The sequence below is a fragment of the Phoca vitulina genome, unplaced genomic scaffold, assembly GCF_004348235.1.
Source record: "Phoca vitulina isolate PV1807 unplaced genomic scaffold, GSC_HSeal_1.0 scaffold8, whole genome shotgun sequence".
Classification (NCBI taxonomy): domain Eukaryota; kingdom Metazoa; phylum Chordata; class Mammalia; order Carnivora; family Phocidae; genus Phoca; species Phoca vitulina.
This window is the reverse complement of record NW_022589711.1, coordinates 70,808,305-70,813,585: the sequence shown is the minus strand read 5'-3', so window position 1 is coordinate 70,813,585 and position 5,281 is coordinate 70,808,305. Positions and strand designations below refer to the sequence as shown.

Sequence of the window (5,281 nt, the reverse complement as noted above, 5' to 3'; positions counted from 1 at the left end):
AAGCAAGTGGTCAAGCATATCAACACCTTCTGGTGTCTGAAATTCCCACCATTAGAGTTAAGAATTTAAGTTAAAATAGCATGTAAGGCCATTATTAAAATGCAAGTATTTCCCAAGAGAAGTAATTAACATTGGCACAGCTGCGTAGAAGAGTATCAGAAAAGCTAATTCTGAAAGGATAAGAATTTCTTTGATAAGTCTGGTATATGAATTGTGAGAGGGAACTAACTTGTCTAGTTCCTACTATATTATACTCATTTTTAAAATCCATATTTTATTTAACCTTCCTGTCATCATCTTCAGGTTCACCCTCTAACAGCGATGTGAAGTTTTCACCTCACAAAAATTTGCCAAAGGACACACAATTAGTAGGTGGCCTGGCAAGTTGTGTTATTATTCAATACATTTGCTATCCTTTGTTGGGCATGGGCTAACTATCCCTGCTCTGTATGACTAGTTTGGTCAGTAAAATATGAATGGAAAGGATGAGAGCAGAAACTTGAGAAGCCAGCATATGATTTCATTGTATCCTCTCCTTCTTCCACAAGGTCAGTTTCCCAGATAGAGGCTGCTTCCTCAGCCTGGGTCTTGAGATGAAGAACAAGAAACAGAACTGCAGCTGACCTACAAATGATAAGTAGACTGAGTGAGAAATAAACCTTTGTTATTGCAAGCCACCAACATTCTGGATTTGTTTGTTACTTCACCATAACTTAGCCTGAGCTGATTAATACAGTGACTGAAACAGGATTTGAACCCAGACTTATTTGACTTCAAAGCCCATGCTTTTTCTCTCACAGCACACCACCTCCCAGCAGGAAGGACACAGGGGTTTAAGCTCCACATCTGTGCAAATGCAGCACCTCCTCATCCCTCCTTAACCTCCTTCTACAAATTCCCATTGGAAGCTTGGGAAAGTTTCAGGAAGGCACAGCCATCCCCAGAGGAGGCCCAACTAGGCATGAATATAATTTATAAGCACAGAGCAGATCTGATTCCCCAGTTTCATATTGGCCTCCCCCTTCTTGGAAGCACTAATGCGGGGGAGGAAAGGACAAATGATGATAGCAAGGAGTTCCATGCTGCCCTTCCAGATGCTCTCTGGCTCAGCTTAGCAGGAATTGTTACGATCTGGTGGACAGACAGGCACCAACTGGTGTGATGTACCAGGTTTCTGCTCCCAGCTTCCTCCCCACCCCTGGGGTAACTGGAAAGTCCTTCATCCCAGATTGGATGTTGACGCTTTTCTGTAGGAAAGAGGAAGATCCAAGGGCCTCTCATTCAAAACAAATAGGTGTTCTAATGAAAAACCAGGCTTGGCCTTGAAGCAAAATGAAATTTTGTTATTTAGATTGACTGTTTATGTCAAGCTAGTGGGGAGAAACAAACAGATAAACAAACAAACAAACCAGTGTATGGAGCTCAGCTAATCCAAAAAAGTGGTCTGATGCTTTTTTTCCCCCCTCAAACATCCGTGGTGTTTTTCCTCCAGAATTTTAAACTGAGGAAATGATAGTTGACAACTTTCTTAGTTTGGATTCCCCCTAGAATTCTATGTTGCCCAGGTCAATGGCCTGGAGAATTGTCCCAAGAGTTACCTACTCTGGCATCTGTCACAGGAACCAGGTAATCAGGGAACAGCCATGGCTGCCTGGGGCAGAGAGCAGTGCAGGCTGAGTCCACTGTTACACGGTGACCATGGCTTCCATTTTGGAGGGAAAAGGAGATCTGTGTGGTCAAGCTGCAGCCTACCAGCTTCATCTATTGTTCTGCTTTTAAACTGTCTTTGAGCCACTACATCATCTTCCCCAAATGATTAATCATATAGAGTTGCTGATGGGCACTTGAGTTTATTGGGTCTCTTCCTTCTCCTGGAATTCAGAGCACCAAAAATATCATTTGTTCTGTTTTACAATGTATTCCCTTGAGATACCCATAAGACAGGTATTTTGAAGGAAACCGAATAGTCAATACTGATTTATAAATGATTTTCAAAATGCAAGAAGATACCAAAATTCCCTTTGTCCCACAATATGTATATTTGCTCCTGATATATTTACTGGTGGGGCTTGCCCTCATTGCATGGCTCCTCGTTTCACATTGGGGGGAACAAGGACATCTCCTTAGCTCCGGAGCTTTCCAGATCAGTGATGGCTATAGCGGACTGGGCTGCTTGACCAGCTCCAATGGCCCGACTTTTATTCCAGTTCTTCATTCTACTTCTCCATGGTAGTAATACCAGCTTTTGAAAAGGGCTTCACTGCTTCCCTACATGCTTTCATCCACATTGCCTGATCAAGCCCTCCTAGTTCCTGAGGGGTGGGTTGAACAGAATATGATTAGGAGCTCCTGTACATAGTGGGTCATATACAACTTTCACCATCGTATTGTGTGCAGCAGGGAGGTTAGGGACTACATAACTTTGGTGTGATTCTGGATCATGTGCTCTATCTGTCTATTGACAAGGTAAAGAGAATGAGAAAAAAAAATGAGGAAAGAAAGAAGAGAGAGAAATTGGGTAAGAAGAAGCAAGTAAGGAAGATGTATCAGAGTGTTAAAATAACAGGTAGAGCATCTAACCAACTGGAAGCTTCTGTTGACTAGATTACGTGCTCCATCAGGCAGACATGGTAGTTTTCTTTTCTGATCTATGACAAGCCTTGAAAAGGCCTGGGCTTCTCATAGAGGCCCTCACTTCAATATTTGCTGCCTGAAGTGATTAAGAAGGATGATTTATAATGCCTTCTCTTGGATGGAGGAATTCTTGTATTTTTACGTGTATGAATCCCATTCACCCGTTCTTGTCATAAACTAACTGGTAACAAAATTTTCCAACAATCTAATTTTCTCTTGCCTAGACAACTTCAAATAGCATTAGGGATAATATTTTTCCACTAGACTGATTGAATTCATGAGTTGCCCTGGTATGGTGTGGAAATACATGTATCACATTATAATTTAGTGAACTAATAGTTTTCCCAAACTCAGTGCAGACAGACCCACTGCCTGGCACAGTAACCTGTGGCAAGGATTAACTGTTGTTTTCTTCTTCATAGATTCCTGATTTTCTTTTCTCTCTCTCTCTCTCTTTTTTTTTTTTTAGATAGGAGATTGTTCTTGGCAATCTCTAGAAAATCTCACCCATTCGCTTCTGTATTAACTTTGACATTTAATTGTGTTCTGCCTTTAACGTTGTTTCTTTTCTTTTCCTCAAGCATATCTGGCTAAGCTCACCGACTCAAGTGAAAACTTCTCAAGGAAAGTATTGTGGGCTGAATTGTGTCCCTCAAAATGCATATGTTTAAACCTTTAAAATGGGACTGTATTTGGAGGGAGGGCCTTTAAAAGAGGTGATAAAGTTAAAATGAGGCTGTTAGGCTGGGCTCTCATCCAATTTGTGTCCTTATAAGAAGAGGAAATTAGGACACACAAAGAGACACTAGGGATAAACAATATGGAAAAAAGGCCATGTGAGGATACGACAAGAAGGCGGCTCTCTGCAAGACTAGGAGAGAGGCCTCAGAGGAAACCAAACATGCCAACACCTTGGTCTTCCAGACTTCCAGAACTGCGGGGAAAATAAATTTCTGTTGCTTGAGCCACCTGGCTGGTGGTATTTTTTTATGGAGGCCCTAGCAAACTAATACAGATAGTGACCTCTTACATTTCTCTGACATATCTGCACCATTGTGCCACATGCAATGCTCAGCACACAATTCAGGCAACACTTAATAATGCTAGTTGTATTTGTTTTACTTTTTATCCTTCATGTATTTTTAAAAAATCCATCCATGAAATATATTTAACATAATTTGCTTCATAGGCGGTTATTTTGGTTTGTCAGCAAATGGCTTTCTATCTTCATTAACCAAGACTTAATCATTTGTTTGAATAGCTAATAGATGCCCAAGGTAAGTATTTAAACAGTATGAAAGATTATATGGTGAAAGGTGAACCTCCCTCACACCTTGGTCTCTCAGTTCTCTTCCCTAGAGGCAGCCATTACCATCAGTGTGTTGTCTGTCTTTCCAGATAAATCTTTGCTTAAAAGCGTGTGTGCACATGTGTGTATAGAATATACACATCTATATTATAGATATATGGCATATGTATTTATGCAAAGACATGCTTTAAGAAAATCTCTCTATATACAGATATAGGTATAAATATACAGGTATAAATATATATTCTCCTCCGATTTTTTTTGTTTTATTTTGTTTTTATCAAATGATGGTATAATGCACACGTCTCTACTGTATTTTTACAGTCAGATGTTTATTTAAAAGTAAAAATATGGAACACTTCACGAATTTGTGTGTCATTCTTGCTCAGGGCCCATGCTAATCTTCTCTGTATCATTCCAATTTTAGCATATGTGCTGCTGAAGTGAGCATGACATGTTCTTTTTTTTTTTTTTTTAAGATTTATTTATTTATTTAAGAGAGAGAATGAGAGAGAGAGAGAGAGAGAGGATGAGTGGGGGGGGAAGGGCAGAGGGACAGAGAGAATCTTCAGCTGGACCTTGATGGGGGCTCAATCTCACAACCCTGAGATTATGACTTGAGTAAAAACCAAGAGTCCGACGCTTAACTGATGGAGCCCCCCCATGCACCCCGACATGTTTCTACTTTTTAAAGAAAATTAACTTAGTAATAAATCTTGGGAATTGTTGCATATAGGACATACAAATCCATCTCATTCCTTGTTACTTATTTTACTGCATTTATTTTAAATACATTGTCCTCCCTGCTTCCTCCACCCTAACCAACACACTTTCACACAGATATCCTCATGGAGCACACACAGGAAATATTACTTTAAGGAGACTCATCTTGGTGTCATTTTCTCATAGGAATATTTAAGTGAAGGGTTTAATCAGGCACTAAAGCCATAGACATTAAAAAGAAAGGCACACTTTTTAGGCAGTCCAAATAAGCAGGAATAGTAACAGTGGGACTTTCTCAGACTAGCCCCAGGTGTTTCTAGTCAGTACAATAACTTCAGGTACATACCAGCAACGTATTTATAGCCCATGTTCCCTATGACTAATGTGCAATTAATATTGCATCAAGGAATAATAATAATTTTTAAAAGAACATACATAAATCCAGCACACTAGAAAACCAAAGTGTTTTTTCCTGTTTCCTATTAGCACTTGTTCATTTGTATACATACTCTGATTGCTTTAATTACAGATCAGAGCAATTATGTATTCTGCCTTTGCCTTTTAAAATGAATCATAAATACTACTGCTTGTTACTATGTTTACATAATAATAATT

At 39.5% G+C, this 5,281-nt stretch overlaps 1 non-coding gene across 1 annotated transcript; it reads right to left on the bottom strand.

The window, feature by feature from the left end:
- Window positions 1-4,287: 4,287 nt before the first annotated feature.
- Window positions 4,288-4,394, bottom strand: LOC116634155. The gene has a single exon (XR_004299869.1). It is a non-coding gene; the product is annotated as a U6 spliceosomal RNA (small nuclear RNA).
- Window positions 4,395-5,281: the final 887 nt, after the last annotated feature.